The sequence below is a fragment of the Protopterus annectens genome, chromosome 1.part0 (assembly GCF_019279795.1).
Source record: "Protopterus annectens isolate FY-2018-M chromosome 1.part0, PAN1.0, whole genome shotgun sequence".
NCBI classification, from domain to species: Eukaryota; Metazoa; Chordata; order Ceratodontiformes; family Protopteridae; genus Protopterus; species Protopterus annectens.
The window spans coordinates 906,998,390-907,013,628 of NC_056725.1; positions in this window are offsets into that span (position 1 = coordinate 906,998,390).

Sequence of the window (15,239 nt, forward strand, 5' to 3'; positions counted from 1 at the left end):
AGGCTAATAATTTCAACCAAGGATTGTTTTTATCTTTGTTAGGAAAAAATATGTTATTCTTAGTTGTTGTTTCTTTAGTAACAGTTTCTTTTAAGGAGAGAAACAAAATTCTTCAAATTGTGGCAAGAAATGATTTTTCCATTTTCTTGTAATATTTTCCTAGCTACTGTAAGAATTGTCCAAGTTAAATAGAAAAAGTATTTTTTTTTTGCTGAGCTCCAAATCATTGAATAATATCAGTTATTTTGTAAGTATAAAAGAATAAGGCCATAATGCCTTGAGAAAATCTTCAATCTTGTTCCAAAATTCACATAACATAGGACAGTCAAACACATGTGACCAATTAGCATTACAATATTTGTTACATCTCCAACAATTAACTTCAGAATCTTTATTAAACTTAACAACTCTACTAGGAGTCAATAAACCTCTATGAATGAATTTCTAAGTTAATAATGCCCAATATAAATACCAGGATGTATTTGAAATACATTGAAGAAGTTGTTCTTTATATTGTTCAGTTAAAGAAATTTCATGCTCCTTTGTAATGAAATTCCAGAATTTGTCATTCAGATTCTAACATCTGTTGCTATTTCATGTAATTTAGAGATCAAATTATTGATTCCCTGGTTTTTATATATAATTTTGTTCAGAATAATTATAATTTTGGACTGTCCTTCTACAAAGAATTAGATATATAACAAAACTTAATGTGAATAAATGAATAGCTACTTGTAAATTAGATGAATCATTAGAATCAATATTATATTCTAGACACAAAGACTCAACAGATTTAATTTTAACTCCAACAAAACATTGATACCAGCAAAAAAGTGTTTTTCTCATTTATGAAACATATGAATTAGTATATTATTTATAAAATGTTTAAGTAAAGAAAATGGAATAATAGATTCAAATCAAAATTTATAATTTCAATTATTCTAAATTATTTTTAAAGCTCTTTAAAATTTGATTCATATAATATGATTTTGAAGAAGGATAAATAGTCATTGAATATAATTATAGATACATATCCAAAAGGGATTATAAGATTTATGACTATTAAAATTTTAAATATGTAATTTATTCAGATTAAGTAGATGAAGATGGAAAGATTTCCAATTCATGACATATTTATTATCTAGCCAACTAAAAAGAGTCTTAAGTATTATTGTTTTTGCCTATGTTTCAATACTCGGAAAATAAATGTCTCCATTCTTCCAAGATCTAAAATGATGATATAAACACAATCAGAGTTTATTTGGAAACCATTATCAATCTATTAATAATCTATTATCTATGTATTCTTTTATTTTTTTTATTAGTTGACAAAATAATAGATTGAATTTTATATAATATTTTTGGAAATAATATTATCTTAATTAACTGCAATCTATCTTCAAATGAAATAACAATATTAAGTAATTAGAGTAGTTTTTGAATATATGATTTTTTTCATAATTAAATTTAACATTTCTTCAGTAGTTTTTAAAATATTAATTCCAAAATAAAGTAAATTAGAAGACTATTTACCAACTGACTGAAGATTTCAGTTTAATAAACATTTCCTATTAATAATAAGATAATTAGATTTAGAATTATTAAAGTGTGGATTAGAAATTGATTGAATTTTTTCTATAACCAATTTCAGTTTTTTAAGTGTATGATTGGAATTTTGCATTAATAAAATATCATCAGCAAATAACATATTTTGAATAATATTTTGATTCATTCTCAAACCTTGAATATTTGGATAAGAATTAATTAAAATTGCAAAAATGTTAATAGCTAAATCAAATAATAAAGGATAAAGAGGAAAACCTTGTTTAGTACCTTTTGTTACATTTATGAAGTTTTGTGTAAATGGACCCAATTTCATAAAGGCTTTATTATTATTGTTGTTATTATTATTATTATAAATTGACTTTAGCATTCAGGTAAACTGAGAAGGAAATTAAACTGAATTAGACTTTGAATTAAAAATTGCAATTTATAGAATCAAATGTTTTGTAAATATCTAAACTAAAACAGAGCTTCCTGTTTTCTACTATTCCTAACATCTATAAGAGTGATAAGTCATTTTATTATTATCAGATGTTTTCTCTTATAAATCAAACCTGATTGATCTTAGCCAATTAAACTAGGTAAAATTACTTTCAATCTGGCAGCTAAGATAGACATACACATTTTAATAATCTACTTTTATCAAGGGTATGGGTCTATATGAAAAGCATAAGTGAGGGCTCTTACCTTCCTTTATAATTGGTGTAATCAAAGAATAATTCCATGACAGAGACATTTTTTTTCTTTGGTTCTGTACAGTTATCATAACTTTATATAAATGTGATATATTTTTGAAGGGAATAATTTGCATAATTCTGGAACAATGCAGTCATTTCCAAGACCTTTATTAGTTTTTAGAAATTTTAGTTTTTGATTTATTTCTTGAAGTGTTATAGGTTTTAGTAAGTTAATTTTCTGTAAGGGAGTGATTTTTTATCAGGGATTTATCAATCATAGATATCATATCTGTTTCTTTATACATTACATTTTGATTTAGAGATAAGTAATACATTCTAAAAGCTTCGAAAATGTCTTCAATATCTGTGTATGTATTACTTGTTACTCATTTTTTTTCTTTAATATTATTAATGCTAGATTGAAATTTGATTCTTTTTTGTGATATTTGTTTAAATGCTTAGGAGATCTCAAGTAAAAAGCTATTTTTATTTTTTTCAATTGCTAGTTCAGTTTTATGGGACTCATTAAACATTTTATTAAGGACTTGAAATTCCTCTTTGTTGGAGGCAAGATCACTTTCTCCTTTGTTCCTATTCTCTTTTAATTTTATTTGAATATCTAATAATTCCCTATTCCACTCTGTTAATTTATGTTTGTATGAACATATTGAACAGCTGTAAATATAGGCTTTAAAAGAGCACCAAACCATAACTAGATTAAAATCTGGAGTATTGTTAATGAGCACAAAATTATCTATTTCATTAAGTAACCAGATTTTACATTCTTTTATTTTATTAATATAAGCTGGTATTTTGTAATGTATGACACATTTTTAAAATTCATTTCTTTTTTTAGAGTGAATGCATTACGATCTGAAAATGGGCATATTATTATATTAAAAGTAATTATTTTAGATATGATATGATGAGAAACCAATAATTTATTCATTCTTGCTTAAGAACTAAAGTTATAAAAATAATGTGTAAAATTTAATGAATTAACATCTTTAAAACATTTGAAAAGTGAGTTTCTGGAAGAAACACTAGAAGAGGATTATTCAAATCTAGGTATTTTACCAGATTTGCTCTCTATTTAGAATTATTTAAACCATTAACATTTAAAGACAATATAGTTAAATCCATAGTAATTAAAAAAATTGAATGTAAAATTTAAAAAACTTGAAAGTAATAACATGGTGAAGAGAATAATATGTGTTTATCAATATAAACTTGCAATTATTTTATGGAAAAAATATAAGTATCTCAGTCAAAAGAAAAAGGAACTTACATAAAAAAAATACTTGACAGACTAAATTTGGACATGGAATTTCTGTGATTTCCAGTCTATATGAAAAAAAATCTCCAGACTATCACCAACCCAATGAAAAAAAGTATCATTAATAATTAATAAGCTCTACAGTGAGTTAATATAAAGTGGGGGGGTCCTATCAGTTGGTTGAAACTTCAGCAGTTTGAACACCATATGTTCGAACTGTGAAGTTCAAAAACTGATTATTGCGAAGCCACGGAACACCAAATTCTTTCCCAGGGAAAGAATTCGGTGGTCCATTTCTGTGGCTTCACGTTATTCACCACTATGGTGGAAAGTTACAGGTCAGGTTCAGGTAAGTGTGTGATTGTGTGGACATTAGCATTAGGCCACGGGTTAGGTAAGTAAGTGTTAGGGTGCGGGTGAGGTGGGTGTGCGATAGTGACAGACTTTAGGGTTAGGGTGGGATAGGTGAGTTAGGGTTAGGGCATGGGTCAGGTGAGTGTGCGATAGTGTCGGACCTTAAGGTTAGGGTTTGGGTTAAGGTAAGTGGATACATAGTGTATGTACAGTTTAGTGTAGGGTTAGATGTAGGATTTTAAGTGTATGTGTGTGGATTGCTGTTTTTTTGGTGTGCTTGTTTTGTGTGTGTGTTTTTTGGAAAAGCGATTTTTGTCCCTGGGAAAAAAATCGCTTTTTTAAGCCTTCAATGGTTTTGCACTTTGAGGTTAGAAGTTCGAACATATGGTGTTCGAACTTCTGCCATTTCGACAAAATGATGTAGACTCAAAGTGTGAACTCATATAAAAAAGGGTAAATAGTATGCGTTTTAGAAATGTATATTTATGAGTAAGAGACATGAATTATATAATAACAATTAATTATTAGAATCTAAAATATATAACAAATTGTGTAACACCTTGTATATAAGATAAAAAAATCAATGTGCTGTATATTTAACTAACAAATCACAGATTAAATGTAGCTTAAAAAATAAATAAATCAGTATCCATAGAGTTGTAGAATAATGTTGTTAATATATACTGAATTTTAGATGTGCAAATAGAGAAAATTGAAAATATCTGCATTATGCCCATGTATTTCTCTTTCCTTTCTTTCTCCTTCTCTTCCTCTTTTCTTTTCTCCTTTCTTCTCTGTCTTCTCTATCACTGCTTTTCTTTTTTCTTTCCTTTTTGCTTCTCTTCTCCTTTCCTCCTTCTCTTCCTTCTGCCCCCTTTACTTCTTTCCCTTTCTCTTTAGGTGTTTATGCAACATATACTCTAATAAGGCATTTATTATCTGACATATTCATATAAATAAGAAATATGGACATAAAGACCTCCAATACAATATATTTCAAATAAACAGTGTAACAATTACTGTGATATATAGTAAGATGTAACAAAATACAAGCAAAAGTAGCAATGATTGTCATCCAATGCCAAAACAAAACAGACTTCCATGATACAAAACTCCTGAGCAAGACACCCCCCCAGCACAATAAGAGATCTTGGAGTGTACTGAAGAAGGGCTCAATCAACCCAAAAGCCCTACACACCAAAAGCCCACTCTGCTTCCACACCAAGCAGCAGCCACAGCCCCCTCTGTTTGCACTCCACAAGATCTCTCCATTGAAGCTTATACAGCTGTTTAAAGTTGTTTGTTGTAAACAAGTATACAAGTATAGATTTAACCAGTGTAGACATATAATTGAATGTCCTCTTCTCATAAGAGTTTAAATACATTTTCCTTTTTTTTTTCCTTATTTCATTTTCTTTCTCCAGCAATAAGAACTAAGTTTTCACTATTTCAGTGTTTTTTTTTCTGGCACTTGTGCTCATATTAAAGATGCTGTAAAACATTTAGAAGGTGCAATGAAAAATACTCCCCTCTCTAAAGCCTTTTAATTGCAGTAGTGATGTCTACCATTGGAGATCTTTATTATTCCACCAGAAAATTAACATTTAATATAATGTTATTATTTGTGTTTTTTTTTCTTTTCTAGTCAGATGATTGTTTACTTTATGGGAAATGCAACTGTAGTCTCTCCTGCGGAAGTATTTTATGGAACACAACACTTCCTGTTGCAGCAGTGATGGTAAAGAAAACATGACCAACTTATTAAAAGCAGCTGCATAACACATGAAGTTTTAACAAGGCTTACACATTTAACACTATTCTCTTATTCGCTGTCATGCAACAGAACTAGAGATATCTCCATTGATAGGAACATTGCATCACTTTGCGTAAAAGAAGAAAAGCAGCTTATACATTTCACTTTTATATCATGTCCGATCATGTTCATAATTATCAAGCCATTTTTAAATGGCACATACCTTCAGAACATTGAACATGACAAGTTCAACACAGTCCACTCCACATCTGCTGTAAAACTCCCAACCAAGAACTCCACTGCTAAATAACTGATGACAAAATCCATTTAGTAAAATTCAATCAGATGTAATATGAAAACTTTTTCCAGACTTTCCAGCTTTTATCAGTATCCAGCAACATATCTCTTGATCATTATGCTGTGGAAAGTAGACAGTATAGATAAATTAGTTAGCACAAATGATACTACCACCATTCCAATTTATTATAACAGCGTGAACATCCAGCACCCCATTTAACAAGACCCCACCAATATCTATCTCTAGCAGATAGCTAGATGACAGACAGATGTATAGATAGAGAGAGAGAGAGAGAGAGAGAGAGAGAGAGAGAGATAGACAGACATATATGCAGGGCATTAAAACATTTCAGGTGTTGCACAGTGCATGATCCCTTTACAAAGTTAACTCTTTAACATGAGTAAGTGTGGTCTACTGCATCATAGTCAGAATCACCCAATTCCAATGTGGGAATGCAATAAAGCTTACACAATTTTTTGGGGGGTGTACGCATTGCTTCACAATGCATACATGAGAGAGGATAATTTTAGACAAAGTAGGCATCTGTTAGTGGCACACAAGCACGCACAAACAGGGAAAGTTCCGTGGAATGCAAATTACATTATAAGAAGTTGAATCTTATGCAAATGACCCAGGTGGAGTGAACCAACAAGTAGAATGGCATCTGAGTAGACTCTGTGTCAGTGTCATAGTGTATGTGGACGTTTCCACATACAGGAGTCTACACAGATAGAAGGAGATGTAAAAGTCCACAAATATGGACATAACTCCCCAGAAAATGTTAGATCTCATACATATATGTGCAAAAGGTACATTGTGGATGTCTGAAAAAGGAGGAGAATATGTCAAATAAATTGCTTTTTATAATAATTTTGGCATATATGTGCTATATGCCACAGTATGCAAACATGCGTAACAGAAAAAAAAAAACATTCTTAATATGGTTTTCACAAATATACTGTAGGACCTTGCGTCAGGTCCATGCAATGGTCCATATATGCTGTCACCAAGCTCACACCGTTATAAACCATGTAGAATCTAGGCTGTCAGTATGGATATGTATACAAATAATGTGAATTTCCTGAAATGATAAAAGGAGCAACGATGTCCACATATCCCCTTCCTGTAGGCTACTACATGATGTTGATGTTCCCAGAAGATGTGGATGACATCAGGGAGGTGTGTTTTATTAATTTTAGGATTTTTTTTGTTCCTAGCCACACGTGTTTGCACAGTGTACTGCATAGTTTAGCATGTTCATATGGACAGACTACCAACATGACAGTGAACACATAGACAGCAATCAATTAAAACTGGATATATTCAATAAATATCTTTGACTTTTGTATATGCTATGCTGCACACTGTGGCACATAGAGGCACACTGCACACTAAAGTAGGGCCTTTAAATAATGTTAATTATATCCTGGGCAGGCGAACTGCATCATCATTATCCAATCCCACATGGTGGACCTAAAGCAGAGCTGTATAAAATATGCATACACCCTACATTATGGTTTTCCCTCAATACTCGAGGCCATTGGAGTAGAGACTTGGGAATTTTAACTGGGATAATGTTAGGGGCTGCTGAAGGTCTCCTACATCTGTATGTGCTAGATGCTGAAGTCAGTGCTGCTGGTGCTGCTGACAATAGGCCTAGGCCATGAAGGAGAAGAGTGTTTAGGCTCAGAGTAACCTTCCAAGAGCTACATGAGCTGGACATTGTAGAGTGCTAGAAGGTGGACAGAGACATAGTACAAGAATTCAATGAGCTCTGCCACTCTCAATTCAGAGTCAGAGCTAACAGAGGGGAACCCATCCCAGTGGAGACAAAGGTATGTGTAGCCCTTAATATACTAACTACAGGCATTTTCAAAGACCAACTGGGGACATGATGGGGGGGGGGGTCACAGGCATCCACATCCAGTTCCTGTATGCTATGCCTCTGCATGCCAGTGAGCATATATATTTTCCCCTAACCCCTGAGGTGAGAGCCTGCAATATGTACTACACTGAAGTACTGGGTGCCATAGATTGCACACCTGTACACAGCAAGGCACCACCTGGTGAGCAGGGTACAATCCATGTTAACCACAATGGGGACCACACCATCAACTGCCAGGTCATGTGCAATGCCCAAGGGATTATCCTGAATGTGTGTGCTGGCAACACCAGCAGTTATTATGACTCCCATATCTGACACATATCACAGCTACATCAGATGTTTGCTAGCGGGCACATCCAACAGGGCTATTTACTGGGGGATGCTGGCTAAACCCTGGAATCTTGGATGATGACACCCATCAGAAATATATATACACCCACAGAAGGATGACATAATGAGGCACCCGCACAAACTAGGAACATCATAGAGTGTGTGTTTGGGCTTCTGAAGTCACTGTTCCAGTGCCTTGATATATCTGCTGGAGCCCTGAAGTATAATCCAGCCACATATGCACAGATATTCACAGTATGTGCTATGCTACACAGTTTAATCCTGTGGAAGCAGCCACAACAGGATCACAAAAGGGAAGGGATTCACAGCACCCAACCAGTGCCTAGGTCACCACAGTCACAGTCACAGGATAACTCAAAGGAATTATGCCCTGCTGATGTCCATGTAGGCAGATGTAGATATGCCCAGTACACCCTGGCTTTGGCTAAGAGACAACCCATAGCACATTCACTGATAAACTAAGAACCTAGGGACTAATGCTTTACTCCTACTCATATACAGAGTGAAGTGCAGCAGTGTAAAAACAGGGACAGATGTCATATTGTGCAATACACAAAATCCTGGACTGAAGTACAGCTAGGTGTGGGCCGGAGTCAGTATATAACTAGCCAAAACTCCCACTGGGCATGCTCATACACTTAGTTAAGCTGAGCACAAATCTGTTGCTTCTCGCACAATGACTTTTATATTATACCATGACCCCCCCCAAAAAACGTACACGCTGATTGGCCAGCGTGCACATTGTAAATCGAGTTATACTAATGGAAAAAGGTCCGGTCGCCCGGACTTTTTTCCATTAGTATAACTCTACTTTTAAAACACTGTCTCGCTATGTTAAATGGGTTTAACACAGCGAGACAGCTTTAAAATAAGCAACAGAGATCTCCGTTGCTTATTTTAAAGCTGTCTCGCAAAGCTAAACCCATTTAACATAGCGAGACAGGTTAAAAAGCAACGGAGAAAGCAAGATCTCCGTTGCTTTTTACTGTTCGCTATGTTAAATGGGTTTAACATAGCGAGACAGTTTTAAAATAACACGGACATCTCCGTTGCTTATTTTAAAACTGTCTCGTTATGTTAAACCCATTTAACATAGCGAAAACAGTAAAAAGCAACGGAGATCTTGCTTTCTCCAGCTTTTGCTCAACTCTGATGTACTGCGCAGGCGCGCAGTACATCAGAACTGCCGGATGCCAGACATCTGCGGAAGGGCAGTAAACAGGCATTATACTATGCCATTATTTAAGAAAAGTAATAGTTTCTTTTCTTAAATAATGTCATATAACAGCAATAACCACTTCTGGGTGTGGTAATGCTGTATTTACCCAGTTGGCTTTGTTTTGTCGAGGGTGGCGCCAACCGTGGGTAAATCAGCATTACCCACACAGGCGGGTTATTGCTATAATATATGTGTGTGTGTGTGTGTGTGTGTGTGTGTGTGTGTGTGTGTGTGTGTGTGTGTGTGTGTGTGTGTGTGTGTGTGTGTGTGTGTGTGTGTGTGTGTGTGTGTGTGTGTGTGTGTGTGTGTGTGTGTATATATATATATATATATATATATATATATATATATATATATATATATATATATATATATATATATATATATATATATATATATATATATATATATATATATATATATATATATACATAAATATATATATAAATATATATATATATATATATATATATATATATATATCTATATATATATCTATATATATATATATCTATATATATATATATATATATATATATATATATATATATATATTTATATATATATATATATATATATATATATATATATATATATATATATATATATATATATATATATATATATATATATATATATATATATATATATATATATATATATATATATATATATGCATACACATGTACATCTCTGTCTCTCACCATATATATAGATAACACATATGTATATCAGATGCACACACACACACACACACACACACACACACACACACACACACACACACACACACACACACACACACACACACACACACACACACACACACACACACACACACACATATATATGTGTGTGTGTGTGTGTGTGTGTGTGTGTGTGTGTGTGTGTGTGTGTGTGTGTGTGTGTGTATAGTATAGTATATGTATTGTGTGTATGTCTGTATTACCCAACATACCCAGACTGTGGTGATTAAAGCTACACTATGACACATATATAATGTTGTTCAAAGGACCAAAAGTAAGGGATAAACAGTAGATAGCGCAATTGTTTACAGCCTCCTGTGCCTGCTGGATGTCAGCACACATATACAAGCAAGTTAACAGGTTGTGCAATGTATAATGTTGTGTACTCACGCATTGATAGAGCATATTTTTTCTGGCTGCAGACTTGCCCATCCAAATGCAAACAGACACATATGGCCAAAATTACTACTTTTTCCACCTAGGTGTGTACTAGGCTAATGGCCCTGGGGCCCTTACAAGCCTACAAATAGGATTACCCTGGCATCATGCCACCCAACCTTAGTTCCAAGTGCCTCTGTCAAGTAGAGCCACTGGATGTATCCCAGGGTGAATTTTCTGTTTCTCATCTACTCAATGTATATGTACCAATACCCAAGCAAGGGCTCCAGCCTTGGACGCTCAGATTTAGAGTCTAACCTTCTACCAAGTGAGCTACCTCATACTACTGGCTCGGATAAAAATACAGTTGTCTGACTGCTAGGCTACTAGATGCAGATGACAGTAACAATCAATGTCACTCTGCAGGCCACACACATTGCTCAACACAGGTCTTACACATGTCTCTACAAGTAGTTTGCCTGCAGTCATTTATAAAGCAGACTTAAGCCATGGTGCATGCATTAAGCACTGTGATTTGTAGAGTGTAAGACTAGATAAGTATGTGCTCTCATCTCATTCCAGCACACTTGTGTTTATGTGTGCATGTGGATCTCCCATTGGCTTCCAAACTGTAATGGATATGCACATTTTGGCCCCTGCATATGATGCAGGTCTCCAAACTCCTGTCTTATACAAGGCCTGCAGATATCATGTACCATAAAACTACCAGCAGCCACCTTAATTTCAGACTTAAGATGTGGTGTGTGCATTAAGTACTATAATCTGTAGTGTGTAGGACTAGAGAGGCAGGGGTTCTAATCTCACTCCAGCCCACTTGCTATGCTTGTGTGTGTATGCACATTTCCCTACAAAACAAATATGATTACCAAACTGACTTAGAAAGAGGAAAGGTTTCACACTATTTTGTGCATATCAGGTGATGCAGGCCTCACAATTTCTGTCCTCCACAAGGCCTTCTTATTTTTTCTAGCATAAGAGTACATAAAAACATGTTAATGTCAGACTTGAGGCATGGCTTGTGTGCTATGTACTGTGTGTAAAACTAGATAGGTAGGATTCTAATCTCATTGTAGCCAATGTGGAGTGTGTGTGTGTGTGCATGCAGTGTTCTATAAACATTAATTGGTAATTATTCCATTCCCACTGTAGCCAAGTTAGTGTGTGTGTGGATGTCAGTCAGACCTTTTTGCATCAGCCTATGGGATCATAGGATCTTTGGTCTTTACTAGGCTAATGGTTCTAGTGCCATTATAATCCTAGCCAAGTAATTACCCTTATTTACATGATCAGCAATTATTACCCCTGTCCAAGGTTAACGTATGGTTGCCCATACTATCATACAGATTGCATCTGAAGAGGGCCAATGAGGTGTACTGTTTGACATTAAGTTGGACTCTGTTGCAAAGGTTTACTAAACCCTGATAAACGTATCTCTCCCTTCAGCATGTTTTATTGATATCACATACCAGGTTATGGTTCTTACAATGAGTAACCCATGTACCATTTGACTCTCAGATATACAGCATTACCAGTAAAGCAGGGTCACTGATTGCATCTTATGTAAAGCAGAGATCACCTCTGAGTAGTCTGTATGACACAGACTAAAGTTATAGGGATTTCAAATGATCCACATAGAACAGATGCTGAAGACTTGAATTTCCTTTGTAAGTGGTCTCTGTAATTGTCACTGGTGCATGGAAATGTACATAACAAAATGGCCATTGCACTCACATATTGGCCTGATGATAGAAGAGTACATGGAGGTTATAACTACTTCATATTCAGATGACAGTGCCCTCAGTTATGACATGAGTAAGATATAATGGCCTTCTTACCACTGTGGGGACATGGTTATCTATGGTAAGGTAGGTGTAAATCTGTGTGCCCAGGTCTCTCACCCTGAATATGTACTTAAGGTGTTGCTATTGATGTGCTAAGTAGCAGAGACATTGCTGGCACCGAAAGGAATTATGCGACATATATTTGCATGGAGTTTAATTCCATGATTGTGCAACAATCATTTGGGCATGTATGGCCCTCTTGTAGGATGTTGATATAATTTGAAGAGTTTATGACCACTCCCAGTTTGCAGGCAACAGAAAACCTTGCAGCCACAGGCATTCACTTTGTGTTTTTATGTTGGATAAATGGATTTCAAACCTTAGAGGACTCAGGACTGAACCCTGTGGAACACCACTAGTAACAACTCTGCTATTGGAGATGGATAACCCTATTCTGACTATATGAGTGCTATCAGTGAGCCAGTTAGTGATCCCTCTAATGATATTACTGTTAATGGCTAGCTTGGTGTGTTTGTCAATGATGCTTGAGTGAAGGATAGTGGCAAATGACTTGGTGAAGTCCAGGTGGTTGTATGCACAGATGTCTCCTCATCTAGGTCAGTGACTGCCTCATAGATGTCCACCAGGTTTAACAAGTGTGTTCTCCCTATCACAGATCCAAACAGTGTAGGGTCAAGTGTTTTTAGATTGACTATATCTTTGTGATACAGTCCATGATGAATTGCCCCATGGACTTACAGATATGGCTAGTCAGGTTAATAGGTCTATAACTCCTGTTGTCAATGGACACATAACCTCTGTGCAAGGGTATAACAGTGGACAATTTCCAGGCAGCTGGGATGCAGTCAGTGGTTACACTATGATTGCAAAGAGTTTCCAATGGTGTTGGTAATCCATTTTGTATACCATGTAGAATGCAGGCTAGGATGTTAGCAGGTACAATAGATGCTGTGCTTGTCACCTTAGAGAGGCCATTTAGCACCTGCTCTTTAAAGATACAAAGTATGGGACAGATTGTAGGGATGTCATGGTGTACGTGTAATGGGGGCAGGGGAGTGTAGTTGTCACAGACCCTGTCAGTCAACAGGTTAGCTATGTCTACAGGCTCATTATATGTGGTAGCATTATGTACGAGTTTGTCAACAATGTGTGCATTTCCTTTTACATTACACATGTAACTACACAGTGCCTTGTGGTTGTCCTTTTGATGGAGGCTAATGCTGCCCCATACTTTCTTTTGGAGGAGTTCACAACAACACTTATTTGCTTGTTTAAGCTGAGGAGAGAGTGCCATCATTTTAGGGGGCTCCCTCCCTCCTAATGTGAGACACCAATGTCTACCTCTTATTGTAAAGCCTGGTAATGGCAGTTGTCCACCAGGCAGGCTTGCAGTGCCATGAGAAGCTTGTTTTGCCCTTGTCATGTACAGGTGGGACAATGCAGTTGTGCAGGTGCTTGTATAAAGCATTGGTGTAGAGCTTGTCATAGTTGCCTGTTCCATCTGAGGAGTGTGGTGCAGTCAAGCTACTTATACCATCCCATAGTAGGTTGTAATCTGCCTTGTTCAACTTTATTACTTTATATGCTGTAGGGGGGGTGTCAGGTGTGATACATACTTTGAATGAGACCAATTTGTGGTCAGATCTCAATAGGGAGAACCTGATAGTGGAGAATCTACAGTGGGCACCCATATTGGTAAGCACCCAATCCAGTATGTTGTCTTCTCTTGTGTGGATGTCAACCTACTGGTCCAGAGCATTGTAGTTAAGGAATTCAACTAATCTCTAGGCAAGTGAGTTTGAGCAAAATAATTTACCCAGTTGGTAGGTAAGGTCAACCAAAACCATCTTGTTTTGATATATCTTGATAGACTCAAGCAGATCCATTTAAGCACAGTGGATATCCTGATTCATTGAGTTGCTTCTGTAGCTGACAATGGCTTTATTAGGTGTCCTACAAACAGGCAGTAGAACCTGCAGTTTTTCCAGGGAATCATACTGTCTAACCAATCTTGATGTGTATCTTTCGTTAATGAATATGGCTACACCACCTCCATTACTTTGCATGCCTTAAGTCTGAGGTCTGAACATGTGGAAGGAGGTGTAGCCTGGTAAGGCTGTGTTGTTCTCCACAGCCTTAACTCAGGTGTCTGTGACAGCACAAATGTCTGCATCTTCCAAGGTGGGGACAGCTTCCACTGAGTGGAGTTTAGTGGTGACATTCTTAGTGTTTAGCAGTATAACCACGATGTTGTTTTGTCATTGGAAAGTTTTTCCTTGTGACATGGCCTAAAAGGGACTCTATTGGGGTGGCTATAGCCTTGGTAGAGGAAGACCATCTCTGGCAAAGCACAGAGGTTTGTTGAGCAGGTAATCGCAGGCCAACAGATAGTGGATCTCCTTACAATGACACTGCACACTATGACAATTATTGAAGTCAATAATTTTCTGTTTGTATGGAGCCATCATCCTAGGTGACGGTAAATGCAGCTCAAAACCAAGGGCATACCTGCCTGAGACACAGAGTCTGTCAGCCCAGTCATGTCTCTACATAGAGTCAGGACAGGTATGCCTCAAGTCGTACACACCAACAAGAACTATGGTGTAGTCATAACAGTACCTGATGTTGACAGACTTGAGTGCGTGTGTGATATGGCATATCCTGGCACCTCACAGAAAGCTGACAGCGACCTTTCCCTTATGTAGCCCTATGAGAGGCACATCAATGTGTCTCATTATGTAATCACCTATGAGTAATACATTTGATTTTGTGTTGTACCTTAGGTGTTTCACTGGTGAGACAGTGGTGCATGAGCTATTATGTGCACTGTGTTCTGCAGAGATATGATTATGTGTAGTGGACTTGTGTATGGGTTTCTAAGGTGTCTGGTGTTACTTATATGTCTGGTAAAGAGCT